At 45.2% G+C, this 19,028-nt stretch overlaps 1 long non-coding RNA gene across 1 annotated transcript; it reads right to left on the reverse strand.

Annotated features, from left to right (window-relative positions):
• Positions 1-11,846: 11,846 nt before the first annotated feature.
• Positions 11,847-16,558, reverse strand: LOC146437611 (uncharacterized). The gene is made up of 4 exons (XR_014852348.1): positions 16,377-16,558; positions 13,917-14,008; positions 12,321-12,909; positions 11,847-12,076 (listed from the first exon to the last, which is right to left on the reverse strand). It is a non-coding gene; the product is annotated as an uncharacterized LOC146437611 (long non-coding RNA).
• Positions 16,559-19,028: the final 2,470 nt, after the last annotated feature.

Genomic DNA, 19,028 nt, shown 5'->3' on the forward strand with positions numbered 1-19,028 from the left:
AAATAAACCACGGGATCAAAATAGAACTTGGCAACACGTCTGAGCAAAAAATGATATTTTGAAATGGGAAAAAAAAAAGCTGCGAAAACTTTATTTTCCTTTACTAAGAAAAGAACTCAAATTACAGGAGATGTGGTTTGAACAGCAGTGGGCTGCAGAGCACAACGAGCAGCCCATTAACAAACACCCCAGAGATGATGCTGTGCCTGCAGACAGGGCACTCTCCTGCATGCACTTTCCAGGATGAATTGTAATCAAATGAAGTGGGTGAAATGATCCCCACTGACACCAAAAGTTGGTTACCTAGTCCTGAGAGCAGTCAGACCTCCATTATGAAAAACAATATGTCTATAAAAATAATATATATATATATATACAAAATAATACATGTTGTTGTAACACAGAAAAAAATCCTCATTAACTCTGGACACAAAATGTGTGCAGCCTGTAGGTTTAGCTCTAACCTAGCAGTATCTGTATTAACCCTTTTTGTCCCTGGTCTCTCACTGATCCCCAAGGGGCTGTTGGGCTGCAGCCAAGGGGAAATTCCCAGCCATAAGTGTTCTGTCCCACTTCAAACTGCCCATGGCAATGCCAGTGAGTCTGGAGGTGTCAAACCTGCCAGCCAATTAGAGCTCCCAGCAGCCATGGCAAGGAGCAGCAGATTGCTATCATATGCTCAAAGTGCCATTTCTCCACTAAAGCACCATTTTTTGCCCTCTCAGATGAAATATTTTCCTGTTGGATTTTCATGTGTGAGCTCTGCAGCTGCTGGAGGGGAGAAGAGGTGCTGAATGGGTTACTGGGATTGCCTTGGCCTCCTGTGTGACACCTCTGTCTGGTGAGGGGGATTTCTCCTCTCCAGGGTCAGATGGGGAGAAAATCCAAAATCTGCAATATTTTCATGGGGTCTGAACTCGGCTAGGAATGCAGTACATGATTAGAAGAACTTATGCCTACAAAGTTGATCAAATAAGTGAACATATATTGGAAAATTTTTTAAGTGCCTAGTTAGAGAGATTTCTTAACAAGAAACTACTTAATCATTTTACCTTTCACACATCTGCTAAATTGGCAATGTAGTCCAAACAGAAATCACATTGCTGTAGTTCAGAGTTACTTGGTTTTAATGAGTTTCTGGAGGAATAGGAATGGATTTTTCTGCCAACCACAGTTCAGCCTAATACTGCAATGGGAACATCAAACTGAGGCACTCAGCTGTCCCTGCTGTCACACTGCTCTGTGGAAGTGCAGCTCTCACAAAAGGGAACAAGAGCCATCAGGGATACACAAGGAAGGAAATCCAGCTCTGAGATCCAGACCTACTTTCTCAGCTGAGTTAACTGAATACTTTTGTTGCTTATTTGAGAACATGAACATGCAGTAATGTGCTCTGCTGAGGATAAAAGGAAATAACATGCTCTGTTCAGACTAGAATAAAAGCCAGAGATCCCTTTCGACCCATATTATTCTTTGATCTTAAGGAATTAAGGAATTAAATTGCAAGTAACTACTGTTTAGGGAGAAGAAGACCCACTGGACTTCACATTTTTAGGACAAAATACTCAGCTCTGAACAGACAAAATCTGGAGCACAGACAGCAGGTGGTTGCCCCAGTAACACTGTGCCATAAAAGCCATCACGGGCACAATAGCAATGACCCTCTCTGTGAAAGGGAAAATGTCTTAAAACTATTTTGGGGACCTTAAAAAGCCACAGGAAAGATTTCTCCTCATCTATCAGAAAGAAAAGGTAGGGCAGCAAAAGCTCTGTGACAGTGGCTGGCCCATGGCTGAAGGAACATAGCAGGCAGGGCTGCAAGACATTGGCAGCCTCAAAATACCACAACGTGGTCTCTCCATGTCCTCACATGATCATGGTTTCTTAATAATCAGCTGAACAGTTGATAAGTGTTAAAAAAGATCCAGAGCAGCTAAGTATGGGATCTGATCAGTCTTATCAGTGTAACTCCACTTGAACAAGAACTCATCCTTAGGAGGATGAGATGCAGACACAATCTCAAAATCTAATCAGGAGAAATGAAATTGCTTAATCAGTGGTGAATTTTCAATCAAAAATCAGGGTTCCCCTTAGTCAGTGATATTTTTGCATTCAAACCACAACCACACTTTAATGGAGACTTTTTACTTCCCTCTTTCAAAGGCTCATATTTAAGCAAAGATTATCTTTAAAAAATGGGAAGAGAAGTCAACAAGATGCAGTAATTATGAAGGAATTGCAGGCTTACATTTCAATTCTCTCTAACAGGAAATATAAGACGAATGACAAAATTAACAGAATAATTTCCCAAGCTCAATAGTCATTAGATAATTATATCTAATAGAGAGGGTTATCCACGGATTTTTGTGCAACATCAATAAACTGGAAAGTCATTAAAGAGACTTGAGATAATCAGCTAAAAGCCTTTAGCTGGATTTTGAGAGTTCAGAGGAGAAAGCATGCTAATTTTTTGAACCTTCAGACGAACTTCAGAGTCCTCTCCTATCAGTGAAAGCTGCAAAATGAAGGCAGAAAACCACACGTGTGAACTGGGGAATGAAAAGATGCTAAATTCCTTCTGAGAGGGCTGAAAAGCAGAGCTGCTCATCTCAGGCTGTGAGCACAGAGCTCACGTTGCCCTGCAGAGCCTGGAGGCAGCCTGGGGCACCCTGAGGCAGCAGGAGATGCTCTGTGCCCTTCAGCAGGACATTCTCCAGGTGCAGAGAGGCACTGAGGAGCCACCAGCCTCGGCAGACAGTGCCTGGACAGCAGCATTCATCAGGGATGATCCTCTCTCCAGACTCCCTGGGGATCCCACGTTTCAGCCACAAGAAGGATGCAGTTGTGCCCCAGACAGGAGACCTGAGAGCTTAGAGAACATGTTTGACATTTCCCACCCAACCTTTGAGCTCTGCCCTTTCTCCCCCAGCCAGGGGAGGATGAACAGCTTCCCTGGCAGAGGACAATGACACCAACCCAGCTCAGCCTTACAAAACACACTTCAAGGGATGAATGAGAGCATCAGGCACCGAGATAAACCTCATTAATTCCAGTCACTTGGTTGAATGTGTTTAAAGAATAGCATTTGGTTAATGAGGAATACCAGATTTGGTCAGCTGCTGTCCACTGGGGAGACAACTGCAAAATTTACAGCTGCTTAAGTCACCTTTCATTAAGGATCTCAATTAGCTGATTTGTGAGAACAATTACAGTACAACTGCTGAAATCAATAAGCACATTTCAGAGCAGACAGATAGATTGTATTTTCTTGCCTAGTTTCCATTTACAGAGGCCAAATTGGGCTATCACTGGAAAATCTCATAAAGCCTCAGAGCTCCATAGTTAGAATCTAGTTAGAAGCTAAAATTCTTCCCTTCATTTAGCCTCTTGCCTTGCCAGGACAAGACTGTGGTGTTTCTTAGCATCTTATAAAGGGTTACCATTGAATGAAGTGGGTTTAGGAGATTCTGATTAAACCCATTAATCTCAGATGAGGTGGAACAGAATCCAAATCAAATCTGGGGAACAACATAGTTGTGGAAGGTGATGTATATCAGGCAAAAATTAGGATCCATACACAGCAGCCTGAAAAGTCCAGAGGCATACCTGGCAAGTGGCTACTTGTGTAAGGTTTAACTCATTACAGCAAGGAGAAGAAAAGCAAGGAAACCACAAGCAAACCAAACAGGAGCTCCATCATCATCTTCAAACCATGAGGAATACACCTGAATTCAGGAATTAATCTCATGTTCCTCACATGTGCAATTTTTCCCTTGCAAAGAGAAGTCCTGGGACTCCTTTTGGCTGACCATGGCTAAACTACATCTCAATACCTTGAATTTGCAGTGCTAGAATGGAGGAAGCAGGCAGCTACTGGAGGTGGGGAGATGTGCACAGCTTGGATTATATTCTGACACCTGATCTTCACAATGAACAGTGTAAATGCAGCATTTGGATTGTCTGGCAGGGAGTTGCTCCTTGCTACTCAGACCCTGTGTGAACATAATCTCTATATACAGAGTATCAGCATGATTTTCCCTGACTCCTTTTAATTCCCTATTTACATGTGCAGTAATATACTTGTAAATAAACTTCCTTACATTTTATATAACAATTGCAGACAGCCATTTGGGGTGGGGATACTTGCATTTGGCAGCTCTGAGGTCATTGCAATGCTGCTTCAGGTGAGCCTTTTGCAGCCCAAGTGTATTGTTGTGAATGGAACTTTGCCTGGAACAGCTGCCTTGGCTTCTGCATCGCCAAAACATGTTGAAGGTGGAATAGGAACAGGTTTGAAATGCATAAAGATCATTCCCAGCTATAAATGTTCAGCAACCACAAGATGAATTTATGAATGAAATGACATTTCTGTATCCAGGGCTGCATTTCTAGGAAATTACCACTTAGCATGGGGTGTGCTCAGGCAGTCAGCAGTTCCTGGGCAAACTCCTTCCTCCTGCTGTGCTAACCCATGGCACCTTTCATGGGCTTCATTCCAGAGTAGACTCACCATCAGAGCTTTAAAGAGTGAGTGAAACTGTCCCCTGCAGAACCTGACATTGTGTTATGGGCTGGAAATGACACAGGGGGGAAAACCTGGGTGCAGTCTGAAATATGGAGAATTGAAAGACAGCAGTGTGATTTGAACACCTCCAGCACAGTCACCTAACATCCTTCCACACACCCTGGGTGGCAAAGCCTGCAGAGCCCTGCAGCCTCCCGTGCCAGGCTGTGCTCTGTGCTGAGCCTGCAGCACTGTGGCTGCAAGGTGCACCTTTCTCATGCTTTGTGCCAAACCAGAGCTGCCTGTGCTCACAGAACAGCTTTGCATGGCTTTTGGGAGGCCTTGGGGGCCTGGAGGAGCAGCACTGAGCTCCTTTCCCTCCTCCAGGTCAGAAATGCCAGAATGCAGCAGAGCTGTGTTTGCTGCTGCCAAGCAAAGCCCAGAGTCACAGTGGCCAGCAGCTCATCCCAGGGTGACCTCTGCTCACACCTCTGCCTGCCTCAGCAGAAGTCAAGCACAGATTAGAGTCAGCCTCACTGTTGGAGGGAAGTGAATAATTCACCTGCTCAACTCTGCCCAGCCAAGCAAGCCTGAATCTGCCTTCATGCAAGACAGCCTCAGCAAGCTAAGCCATGGTACTTATGTAAAAGAGCCATAAATAACTGAAGTTTTTCTCAATTCTGTTATTAAAAAAAGGGGGGAAACTTACGAAGCACTGATCTGATATGATAATAAAATCTGGAAAACTATGAGGTCAATTAAAGCAATGCAAACTCAGGAGCTTCTGAGCTTCTGGTGAGAGCCTGGCAGACACAGACAGCTCCAAAATCAGAATTTCTTTCAAAAGAAAGGTTTTACTAAGGCTGAAATCTTCAATTAGGCTGAAAAATGCAGCTGACAAGTAGGGCTTGGAAGCAGTCTGAGCTGGTTTTGGCTGGGGCAGAGCTAAGTTCCTTACAGTGGCTGGTGTGGGGCTGAGTTTTGGGTTTGAGCTGCACACAGGGCAGGAGGTGACACTGGGATCAGACACACAGCCCCACTGCAGGAAAGGAACTCAGAGGTGTCAGCTTTGCACTCAGCTCAGAAACCCTCAAGGCGTCCAAAGAGGCTTTTAACTACTGAATAATTTCCTGGGGATGCTAAATTTAAGCAGTTTTCTGTAGCCCTCTGTGAATCAGGATCCCCGTTGTGGGCAACAGGAATGACCAGACACAGACATCAGAAGATAAAGAAGTTTCAAGTTAAATTTTTGAAGCTTAAATTTCTTTTCTTGCAGGGAAAATATTTTCCGTGAGAGGTCAACAGTCTTACATTGCATGAAAACTGAAGTGCCTTACCTGCCTTGGTCTCTGACTGCCCTCCTGCACCACCAACACCACAACAAAGTGAAGGAGTGAAAGACAAGACTGTGAATCAGTTTGTATACTTGGGTGAAGTCACTCCTAGAGAAATTTTGGTGCACCAGGAAAACACAAGAGAAAGTAGAACAGGCACTAAACAACAGACTCACTTTGCTGGCACTGTTTTAACAGAAAGATATGCCCTGCAGACAGAAAGTCATGTCCTATTTGCAGAACATAGTTAGCTGAAAGGTGTTTATTTTCTTTGGTTCTGTTCTTCATCTGCCCCCCAAGGCAACCAATGCATGCTCTGAAAAACAGTTTTATTCATTGCCCAAAAAGCTATGTATGAGCAAATACTCATGATACTCCATTTACCTGTAACTTATAAATTTGCTGAACCAAAGTATGATCTATTTTTACCTAATCAGTCAGGCATGTGTGTAACACTGATAGAGCTACATCCATCTATACATCTCTTTTAATAAAGGGAGAGGCAGGCTCTGTCTTAATCTGAGAGACTGAGCAGAGATATTTTAAATAAAGCCTGCAACACCCTGGTTTTATTCCCCATGATTTCTCACATGACATCTTAGTGCCCTAAGTGGATTTCCAATACGGGATAGGATTTTCATCTCTCCCACTCTTTTTACTGCAGAAGAGCTCCTGGCAGAGCCCCACTCTGAGCTGGTCTTACAGGCAGCTGGAATTCCTGGTCCATCTGTACCTGGAGTCATCCTGCTGCTGATTGCCCATGAGATGAGTGGGAACAAAGCTGTAGGAAAGAAGCTTTCACTGACTCCTGCAGTGAGGGATATAAACCTCAGCTGCTCCAGGACTCTTTTTTCCTGCCTTGGGGCTCAGATGTGCAGAGCCCACAATGAGGGGTCTCACAGCCCCCCAGGGATCACTGTGGTGCCTCAGCTTAGCAGATCCTGCCCAAGGTCTGACTCGTGATGCTCCACTTCTCCATGGCACTGCTGCCCAGTTAAAGTGTGAGGGCATCAGCCAAACTAATGGTTTTCTAAGCCTGAACTGGAAAAAAAAATGCTAGTTTCTTAATACATGCCTAGAGAAGGGTGGAAAAATGAAGGCATTTCAATCATTATATAGACACATCCATTTCTTTATACTCAGACAGGAATCCTCTAGTTTTGTTCTAGACCTAATTAGATTTTAAATGAGATTCCAGCACCTCTAATAGCTTATTCTGATTGTTCTTTTTATATCATGCAGGCACTGAATATTCATTGTGTTCATATGATTAAGTACCAAATCAATAGATATGACTATTGGACCTGTTAGAATTCATGCTTTGCTTTATAAATAAAAAGAAAGAAGTCCTATCTAATGTAGAGTTCAGCCTCCCTCTTTGAAGAGTGGCTGTGACTGACATGGCTGCTGATCACAAAGAAAATGGGGAGAATGAGTAATTTGATGAAATCGCTGCATTTAGGATTAAAGTAACCAAAAGGGACTCTCACAATATGGGCTGAGTTTCCAAGGCTTTATGGCAGGAAAAGAACAATGTGACTTGAAACAAATGCAAAGGGTCACTGCTCCTAAAGCAGCAAATTCTGGAATCTGAGCCCTGCTAATGGGTGCCTGGCTAGCAGGAAGGAAAGGACTACAGCTAGCAGGGCCCCAGTGATGCTTATGAAAAACAAGTCAATAGAGAAAAGAGAAAAAGTATTTTTCCAAGTGCAAATCACACTAAGGCAAAGAAAACCTCACTATGTCTTCCTAGGGATGAGAGTTTCTCAGCTCAGAAAGGTGAAAGAAGGGAAACCTTCGGTGATATTTCTATTCCAGCTCGCTGCAAGGAGAGATGTTTTTCATTCCTGCACTCAGATGAGTCTCTGGCTCTCACCAGCAGACCTTTCCCACCAGAAGCACAAACAAACAACCCCTGTGAGCCACTTGCTGGTCCTTGCTGGCCTGCAGGTCACCACTGCTATTGTTCCATTTGTCCATCACCAAAATCCCAGCAGAAAGAGCACACACAGGTGACAACACCTTCCTAACCTCACACTGGGGTGGAACAACTTCCTGCAGCCACTGCTGCTGTGTGTACATCACTGGAAAAGGAGCAGCAGCTCCTCAGCATGTTGGTTTTCCTGTCAGGAACTTTGTTCCCAGCTTCAACAACCTGAAAGGCAGAAATTCCAACCACACCAAATGGTTTGGACATGCAGAGAAGCTCCTGGTGCACCAGCAGCATTGAGGAGGCAGGAGGCAAGGAGCCAAGCATGGATGTCTGTGCACAGTGAAAGAGCTTCAGCCAGCACAGGCAGCATAGAGCCAGGCATTCCATGGCCTGGAGGACACCAGTGTGGCACCAAAATGGTCCTGCTTGGACTTAGAAACTCTTCCTTCCTACCTGGCCCACCAGTGATCTGCAGCTCCCTTGCTGTCACCAGCCCCTCACAGGAGCAGATCCTCTGTGGTTAGGAAACATCATCAGAGCTAATCAGGCTGTCTTGCAGCAGAGTTAATTAGCTCGGGTTTAGCACTGCTGGCTGTGTTGCCTCCAGCTCCCAATCCAGTCATTTGAATTCCACTTTAGATGTGTACTTGCAGCTCAGCCCCCAAATGTCAATAACAACAATGAGCAGATGGAATGACTGAGGAAGGACTGAGCCAAACCAGCAGCAGCACATCTCCTGTCACACCTGCAGAAGCACACAGGGCAAGAAGGAAATACAAGTGTTGTGTCCATGGTAAACCAGACATGATGGAGTTTCCCTGGATTGGTGTTCAACACACATTTTTTTTGGCCACAGACCATGGCTATAACTTCTGTCATCTCTACTCCCACCATGGCTTCAGCAGTGTGAGACTTTTCCTTTTTCACCCATTTGGGATCATAGATTTCACCTGACAGTTTTTCATGCCTGTTTTCCTTTGACTAAAATATTGCAAATTTTAATTTAGATACAATTGGAAGCTTTGGCTTCCACCTGGAGTAGGCAATAATGTGTTCATTTCTTTTGTTACTGTGGAACTGAGAGAAAGTGCCCTCCAAGATTTGTGAGAAGGAAATTGTCTCATGTTTGCACAATACCTTGCAGAACTTGGACCTGATCTACAAATCAGATCATTACAGCATGACTCACAACACAGGAATAAATGCAATTTAAGGTGGCTTGATTGCAAAAATCAAATTAACATAAGCACTCTGGGTTTTTATTGAATGCCAAAGGACATTCCAGCAGCAAGGGAAACACAGCTCAGGGAATCTTGTCAGACACACACTTTAAATCACCAGCAAAAAGTTAACCAAAGTCTCATTGCAAACCTGTGAGGAGGATTTATGCAGCCTAAAATGAGATAGATACCCCAGAGGAAAAGTCCTGGAATATTTTTCATTACTGCACCAACACGGATTGCCATGGAGAGCGATGCTAAATGCTGTGAGTCAACATCCCCAGAGCCCCCTATGTCTTGCACTGCTTGGCACACAGAGCCTGGGGTGGATCTGCTTCTCAGGTTTCCAAACCTGTCTGCAATGTGAGCAGAGGAATGTGCTGCCCCTGATTTCAGCCATTTCTCCTGTTCTAAGGTCCAGATGCTGCTAGAAGACCCATTGTTCCTCAGGAAGGCATCGCACAGGAACGAGACTGGCACCCTGAGCAGGCTGCAAATCCACTGGACACAGCAGTGAACCATCTCACCCTGTGGTTCTGGGAGTGTCATGTGCAGAATTAATTAGCTTTCTTTCCAATCAAGAACAGAACCTTACAGCAAGCTGCCAGTGACTCATCCATACCTATAGTGGAGCTTATTCACTGAGTTGATGAGGCTGCCTGCCTTATGGAAAACAACTCCATGTGCTATAAAACTCTCCTTCCAGCCTCCCAGCCAAGTCTCCTGGTCACTCTTCATGGTCCTGCAGGGAGGGCTGTGAGCAGGGACTGCAGCTGGTCAGCAGCACATTCCCCTGCAGTTCACTCACAGATTCATGAAGCACAGATGCATAAACTGCCTCTGCCTTGGTTCATCTCTTCCCTTTCCACAGCCCTAAAGAGCCACTGTGGAACTAATAAGACAGGGGCGAAAAAAGGGATTTCTCCACAAGGAGAAAAGAACCCAAATCAGATTCTGCTGGTAACTGAGGGAGGAATAAATATCTGAAACACAAAAATCACAGGATTTCTAGGGGGAATCAACACCTCTTCCAAAGGGCAGAACAGCCCAAAAAACCAGAGCCAGTCCTGCAAGATGTAAACACCCCATTGAACCAAGGATTCCCAAATACACTTCACTCCTACCCTGCTGCTCACAGCAGCCTCAGCTGCTCTGGATGACAAGGCACTGGCTGTCTGCACTCCCTCCTCCCCATGTCACTGGGGTGAGCAGATCACTGCCAGCAGACACAGCCTGCATTCCAGCAGCAGTCAGCAGCGTCACCACAGCAGTGCCCAGACTCATCATCCAGCACCTCAGGGTCACTCTGCACTCCCTTTTCCCCTGGGCACTGAGAGATGAGGGGAAAACATGCAGCTCCTTAACGCCTGCTAGCTTGTGGACTTCACTGCTCCCTGGAGTGGGACTGTAATTACAGGGTAAGAACAGATCACATCCCTAATTCCAGGGCCTAAATATTACAGCACTGCTCCATGACATTTCTGCTCTCTGCAGAATCTGTAGGAAATGTGCTGGGAAAGCCTGAGGATCAGTCTGCCTCCTGCCCATGTCCTGACCAACATGCCTGCAAGTTGCCATTCTCTCTTTTTGCAGCCCCACATTGCCAGAACGTTTTTCTATGATTTTTCCATGGTTCCTATATGCACTATCCCAGCACATTCAGTCCTGCTGCCTTCTTTGACAGCCCAGTCCCATTTCTGGACTGTTCCAAATGGAGTTTTGATTAACCTGGGCTGGGGCAGCCCTGGCCATGTGCTGCTGTCAGGAAAGGATGAGGCAAGGCACAGCAGTGAGCATTGCCTGCTGCCCCCGAGCACAGGCGAGGGCCAAACCACACAGTCCTTACTCAGCCTCGCCCTGCAGCTTTCACCTCCATCTGCACAACTTCAGGATTTCTGCAAGATGTTCAGCTCAACCAATTAGTGCCAAATGTGGGGTCTGCTCTGGTTTATGTGTTCCAATACAATAGAGAAGCTTTGCTGTTATTGATGAATCTAACACCCCAGGCAGGATAGTAATTACATTAAAAATCATGTTGCAACTCCCACTGATGCATCTATTTCTGGAAAATGCTTAGCCTAGTTGCTTAATTCCCTGTCTTCCAGACAACTTAGAGTGTGAAATTATAACTACATAAGGTACTTTTAACTAGAGATCGACACTGTGCCTCGCTTTAGATGGTGAAAACCAGTGCAATTTCATTTTCTCCTCAATTTGTATCAGTGGAGAATCTGGCCTATTAATATTATGTTAAATTATGCTTTCATCAGCTATTAACTTTCATGCCATATTCAAGTTGCTCCTGCTGTTAAACACTTTGGAGATGCTGATACAACCAGAATCCCATGAGTCACTTCTGCAAGGAACAATAATTGGAAAACATCTGGGGGAAGAACATGTAAGGAGAGAGTGAGGGGTGCAGGAGGACAGGGGGAGAGATGACAGCTTTGTTGGGACAAAATACCAAACAGAACAAAGTGCTCTGCCTGCTACCCTAAGAAGAGTTAAGTGAGACACACTGAGGTGGGATTAGATACTGTTAATTTTTCTTCTGACTTCTGTGGTCCCACATTAAATTCAACATGGTCTGATTATCACTTCAAGCAACAAAACTAGTAAATACATTGAACCTTAGGGCAATAGGAGCATCTTATGCTCTTGCATCTTTTTGGGTGAAAAAATTCCTTTTTAAGTTTGTCAGGGTTTCTAATTACATCTCCCAGACCTGACACTTGAATGTTTAGGGAAATTAGCACTTTAAGGCCGAAGTTTGTATTTCCAGAAAAGGCTGAACTTCTTTCTCTATTTGCCAGGGTAAAGTTTAATGACATCAGGGCTTGCAGGATGTGTCCTGTCCTGTGCGTGTGCTGATTACAAATGGGATGTCTCGAGTGCTGTTCTCTGCTGGTTTGTTTCACAGAGTATTCTCCTGAAAAGCTGCCTCGTGTTCCCAGCTCTGCTGTTGCTCACAGGATCCTCACCCACCTGCGGATCATCTCTAGTCCATGCTGTCTTTGGGAGCAGCAGCTCCACCTCCAGGGTTCCCAGAGTCCATCCAGGCTGCAGGTCCTGCTGTGGTGTAAATCTGTAACACCAATTCCCCACTGCCTGTCATCCTCTGCCAGCAGAGATCACAGCTCAACACAGCAGTGCTGGAGCTGCAGAGAGCAGGAACTGCAGGACAGGCAGGGAGTCACTGCCAGGATCCCCAAAATAGCCCAGGAGCTGCTGGAGCTGTGTGCAGGTGCTGCTGTGTCCTAGCACAGCATCCAGGAGCCAAGGCTGCCTTTCTGCAAAGAGCAGAGTGCAGGAGCAAACCCCAGTCTCACCTGCAGCCAGCGTGGCCAGAGGGCTTTGTGGTCAGCAAAGTTGCTCCCTTAGAAGCCAAGGGGGATAAAGGTGTGGCTGAATGGGCCTCCAGAACTGCTGATTTATTCCTGCAGAGTACCAAGGAAACCACATTTTAGCTAAGGCTGAATCCCAGCCCAATTTCCCAATGCATTCCTGCTGGAGCAAGGCGACTTTTGAACTCAGGTTTGTTCTTGACCTGCATGAGAGGGTGAAGAGTGCAGTGGCAGAAAGTGCATTGAAGAGAGTGACAGCTCCCAAATGGCTGCTTTATCCTCTCTGACCTTTCCTTCCTGGAAATCTTCTTTAGGGGCCGCAGAGCAGCCTTGCTGCTGAGCCATGCCCAGAAATAGGGCACTTATCTCTGCAGGGCTGCTCTCACCTTCTGGAGGTGAGCTGTGGGGCCAGCACAGCCTCTCCCTCTCATAGGCAAGTTTTCTTATCAAAATAATGCTTTGCCCTGAGAATTTCTGGAAATTTCATTTTGATTTGATTTAGATATGGTGCTCTCTCCTTTTTGAATGTAGAAGGTTCGATGGGGGGATTTGGGATGGTGCCTCTTCTGCAGATCTGTGTTTAGAGGAAAAATAAATAAGCCCCATCTACAAAACCATGCTACTCTCACTTTCCTCCTCCCCCAGGGTTTCGGCAAGCAGGTGAGAGCACAGAGTGGGCACAGGTAGAGCTGACAGCTGCTGCCTTGACCGACTTCTGTTTACACCTTTCCAGCTCTTGGGCTAAATCCCCATGTTTCCTTTGCTTCCCTGAGCAAAGGGAGATAAGAGCATTGCTTCTCTCATCTTCCTTATCTCATGAGTGTCCTCTTTGCTTTGCTGCAAACCTCTCTGTCTCAGCTGCTTTGGCACTGGCAGTGCAGGGCAGGGGAGGCAGAAGTGTTTGCAGGGCAGAAGGCTGGTGCTGCCTCACCACTGAACTCCTGCCCATGCTTTTCCCAGTTAAGAAAAATAGTTTGTTGGGGTTTTTTCACTCTCAGTGGTTACCACTAAGTCTCACAAATTGAGCAATTTACTCATTTGGTAGATTTGTATCTGTGTTTGGGTTACAAATTAGGTCCCTGTTCTGTGAACCACACTTCACTACCCAAGTAGTAATACAGTAACTGTACTGTGAAAGTGCTTTCCTCTGACATGTGAAATTAATTTATTTATTGGTAGGAATCAAAACAAGCCACTTTGAAGTGGAAATATTATTGTGCCCTTTATATTTTACTTTGATGAAGCCTACAATACCATTCCTGTTAACCATCTGTTTAAATCTTAATTAAATGGTGTTGCCACATGAAAAACAATCACATAGTCCCCTATAATACAAGATTCTGTAATTGTTCCAAAACAGAAATACTAAGCTTTAAAAATTATGTCTCCTCTATCACCAGGATTTGTTGTGGTTGTAAATTATTTTTAGTTTTATTTGAGGAAGCTCAAGCTGTAATGACTCTTCATGTGTTTGTTATAAAAGATTTCCGTGCAGCAAAGAGATCTGCAAACATGGATTGCTTTTTCTTTGATGAGTGAGTGATTTAAATGATTATTGGTTTGGGTTTTTTTAAGTCTTACCAGAAGTGATATTCCACAACTGGACATGTTCCTTCAGCTTTTCCTAAATGTCAGCATCCTCCATCCCATCCACAGGCTGTCAGACAAAGAGCCTGGAAGTTTGCATCCAACGGGACAATGACTATTTCCAGTCCTCTTACTTCATCTGCTTAAGCAGCTTCCTCCCACAAGGAGTCAGATATTTAGGGACTTCCCCAGCAGAGGTACTCAGGAAGCATTTTGGATAATTTAAAGTAAACTTTAGATCTCTGAGGCTGGAAGTAATTAGATTCTCAGCCTCTTTTTTGGAAACTACAGCATGGAAAGTGGAAGGAAATGTTAAAGACAGGACTTCTTGATTTAAATGGTTTTGACTTCAGGTTTTATCTGCTTTTCTAAATGTACCTCCAGGCAGAAAGGTTATTCTTTTATTCCATGGTAGAAGAAACAACATATCATTACCTTTCCCTTCATTTGTTTCCTGGAAATAATTTGTGCCAGTGAGTCACCACCTGTGAGCTCAATATAATCACACAATTTGCCAAATGGCCTTTTCCAAACAAAACTCAACTTTGAGCAACAACAAATCTGAAATATATTCTTTTCTCTATAAAAAACCCCAATTTTCTAACTCAAAGCTAAAGTTATCTCTATTTGTCCTCTTCCTCCTCCAGGATTCTCATTTGAGGCTAACTTAAGAATTTTCAGTCAAACTTTGCTCTCACATACACCCACCTAGAACACTGCACTGAGCCACAGCCTTGAGCTGCTCACAGACAGAGCAACAGGGTTCATGGAGAGGAAAACCTGCTGAATTCCTGGTTTTGTGGACAACATTTGCCACCACTCTGTGCAGGGAAGGAGGAAAGCAACAGAGAACAGAAATATCCTCCCACAGCAGCTCTGTGTCTCTGGTCACAGTGTCCTGTTGGACAATCCCTGCTGCTCCTGATGAGGACACAAACCCAAGGGCTTCTTTGGCTAAACAGAAGCAATTCTGTGGCCTTTGCATGAAGGATGCCAAGATAAAACCATAAAGTGCCTCCACCAAAACACAGCTGGCAGGGAAATGTCCCTGACAGCTGTTTTTGTGTTAACTTCTGCAAGAGTAAAGTAATAAAGTGAGGAGAGCTCTCCCTCTCAGCCCCACTGTGGTTGCTGTTTGCAGACCAGAAATCCCACAGCAGCATGAGAAGGGAGTAGAGCATGGCCACACCTCTGATTCCATTACCATGCAGAATTCCTCTCCTGTGCACAGGGAGCAATTCCTCCTGATAAACACTCATCAATAACTGATTGCCTCCAAGCCAGACTGGAAGCAGAGGTCAGCAAAGGCCCTGAGGGAACTCTCTAGGATCCCACAAAAGTGATTCTTGGAGTTTCCCTCCTAGTCACAGGATGGGTCTAGCCCTGCATGCTCTTTACCTTCCCTTGGTCTGTCTGAAGTGCTACAGAGACAGCCTGGGCAGAGCTGCAATGAGCTTTTGCTGCATCAAGCTATGTATTAAAATAGAAGTTTGCACCCAGCATGACAACGTGCATGCTAAATTTCCCACACCAGAAAGTAGCTGTTTGATGCAAACTGGAACTGCTGACAACAGTGACAATATAAAGCCATCTTAGTCACTGAAATTACACAGTGGCAGGCTCAGATTCTCACGCTGAGAAAAGCACCAGTGGTGACTTGGAGCATACAATGAAAGAAACACTTTGCTTCTCGAAATGGATTCGTTTTCTTCCTGAGATTAAGTCAGTGTCCAGAACATGTGCCAATGTTGCTGGCAAAGTCCAGCTTATAACAACAAAATGGTCACCTAGTAACACAGACCAACACCGTGACTCTGCTTTAAAGGACTTGTCTAAATGTAACAGCTACACTTCAGCCAGCAGAAAATGCAATTTTTTCTCACTACAATGCCCTGGAATCACTGAGTCGACTTCAGCCTTTATTTATATTCCTATCCCATGCACACCAGCATGTTCAAGCTGGCCTGGCACAAATTTTGAAGTGCCATGCCTGAGTCAGGCCAGGGGAAAACACTGACTCCCCCAGGAGCTGCTCTTACAGCTACAGTGCTGCCTCAGCTCTCCCTGCTGGCTGATTTCTCAGCCTTGGTGTACATGGAATATGAGAAAAATAAAACATATTGGTGTTTACAGAAAACCCTCTCCTCGAGGCATTGCTAAAAGTTTCAAACCTGAAGCTTTGACACTTTTAGGTCTAGAAAAAGTAGGAAAAAAAATGTGTTTAGCACCATCTTTCATAAACTAGCTGCCAACCCCCAAAGCAGAACATTCTGCTTGCTGGCACCTGTGTCAGGGAAAGCAGGGTGCTGTGACAGCCACACCCCAATGTCCCTCCCGTGCCAGACTGGGCTCTCACTCCCCCAGAGCAGTGTCAGATCCTCATCCGTGCTGGCAGCACTGCTCCGAGTGCAATCCATGCTCACTTCCCCCATTGCCTCCCGGTCTGGGTCAGACCTTTGTTGCAATAGCAACAACTGCAGCTGCATTCCAGAGCAGCTCTTAGGTTTGGGGAGCCTCGGGATGCTGCAGAGGGAAGCTCCTCCTCGGGGATGCTCTGTTGTCACATTGCCATGGCAACAGTGCCACTGTCCCCAGACAGTGCTCATGCCGAGCCCAGCAACCTTCACAGTGCCTCTGGAGAATCCTCGGCTGGATCTGTCAGCTCTGCACAGCTCTCATCACCAGGGCAAAGAGCATTTGGGGGATTCCTTCCCCACCTGAAATACCTGCTGCCTCCAGAGATGCCTGTCCTGGCAGAGGTTCAGGGCAGACCAAGGGAAATGGCATTTGAAAAGCCTGTAAATCATGGGACTTTTTGATACAGGATGTTCTAACAGCCAACAATGTAAATAAGCTCAAGAGTTTAGGGAGAATCACAGAGTGAATCTCCACTGCACCACCACATGCTGACCTAAGGGCAAAGCCACCCCAGGAGCTCTTGAGCCAAAAGAGCTGGAGAGGGGAAAAGGGGAAGGGGAAAATGTAAATTTATAGATAAGTTCATTCTTTTAATCTTTTAAAGATATACAGGTAGTGATTTGGAATTGCCTTTGCTCCATTCTTTTTTGTACACTGACCAAGGACAGACATTGATTTGAACATGCAGTTTAGTTGTAAGGAGGATTTGTTTGAAGATACTAAACAAGAAATTCTCATAATTGTAAAACTGCTTCCATTCTGACACAGGGACAGCTTGTTCAGCTGTCTGAACCAACTCATCACTCTGTGCTCAGGAATTCCTTGTCCCTGAGAGTTTGTTCAGGAGCTACAACAGTGAATAACCATGGCAGTGCCACGTCTTTGCACGGAGTTTGAAATCCCTCCTCCTGTTCTCCCACTTGTCTTTGCTGTGCTATTTCTTGCCTGGAGTTGTTGATTTGTGGATCTGGTGAGTACATATGTCCATATCCCCACCACACTATAATGAGCTGTCTCACACTGGAGTTCCCATATAGCTGTGAAAGGAAGGAGTGTTTTAAATAAACACTGAATGTAGACTTGAGAGTGAGGAAGAAGATTTTTGACTGGAAGGGAAGGGAAAAACAAATTAACTTGTGTTCACAAGGAAGTGCTGGCAGAGCATCATCCTCAAGGGTGAGATTAGACCTATTTTGTCAGGCTGTTTTCTGCTCACGAGGCAGACTTGGTCACTGCTGTGACAAAAGTCACCTGGTGCTGAAATTACTTTAGGAAAAAAAATAGAAGGAAAAGGCCACATGTGAGAGCTCATAGCCATTGGGATAGTGACCAGTGGAAAAGTCATCTCAGTGAAACAACTGGGCAATTATAAAGGAAAATGTTCTAATAATTTTCACAGTGGTTTCTCAAAAGCAGAGATAACAGAGACACTGATGGAGAGGCTGAGACAAGTATGGGAAGTCTGGAAAAGCAGAAAAGCATCCCAGTGTGTCTGATACAGTCCACACTGCACGTGCAGACAGATGGGGCTGCTGCCATCAAAGGGTTAAAAATTAGCAGTGCTGCCTGAAAGTGTAAAAAAAACCCCAAAACAACAACACAGCAACAAATAAAAATGGAGAGTTGACTGTCAGCAGGTAATGGCAATAACTCAGACCTGAGCAAAGGCTTCCCCTCCTGCTGACAGGCTGGGGCTGCATGGAGAGACTGGCAGCAGTGAGCAGAGAGGAGATCTCCAGCCAGCTGCTGGAGATTCTGGAGGTAAGAAATGCCCACTGAAAGAATCATTCCAGCAAGGTGGTTAGAAGCCCCAAAGACGAGAAGTGGCTTTCCTGGAGGCACCAGGTGCTGCCTCTGCCTCCAAACAGCACTTTGTAAAGGAACAAACTTCTATCATTTGGATTTCCTATTTGCCTGTAGAGCAGAGGGTGGGCAGGGCAGAGGCAACTCAGCAGAGCAGCATGGAAACTCTCGAGTCTCCCTTCAGAGTTTATTTAAAACCCTCCTTTTAGCAGCTGTGCAGAAGCCACAGTGTGAAGAACTCATTGCAGCATGGTGCAGGGATATGGAAATGTGTTTGCACAAGGAATTAGAGCAGAGCTCCATGCACTGCCAGGACAGAGCTGTCAGGGCTGCAGGGGCACAAAACCAGGGCTGAGGGGCACTCGTCACAGAGCAGAGGGTGGGGCAGTGCAGAGCTGCTGCCCAGAGCCATTTGCACACCTGGATGAGATCTCTCCCTGTCCTCAGGGAATAGCTGTCTGCAGCTGGCAGTGCTGAACTCAAATGGGCTCCACAGGGAACTGAGCTCCACTTGTTAAAGTGAGCACTGCCACAGATCCCCCACTCCCAGGAGGTTTTCCTCTGGCTGAGATATATAAATTGGGCACTTTCTCTCGATTCCCTGTTCCACAGAAAAGTAACTGAATTTCAAGTGATTAGGTATGTATCTGTGCTTATACAGACACAGCAGAATGTGAACAGGAAACATTTTCAAAAACAAAAAATTACATTTTTGGCCTGTGAGATAGCTGAGGTCTCAAATAACAACTACCAACTGGGATATTTAACACCCTTCCTCCCTCATTTAAAATAAATAAATAAAGCAGATAAGCAAGGCTGCCATCCTGACAAAGCCCCCAGGAAGCAGGGACAGCAAGAGGAATGGTGCAAATCAATCTGCATTAC

Source organism: Lichenostomus cassidix, chromosome 4A (genome assembly GCF_008360975.1).
Source record: "Lichenostomus cassidix isolate B80296 chromosome 4A, HeHo_3.0, whole genome shotgun sequence".
Classification (NCBI taxonomy): Eukaryota; Metazoa; Chordata; class Aves; order Passeriformes; family Meliphagidae; genus Lichenostomus; species Lichenostomus cassidix.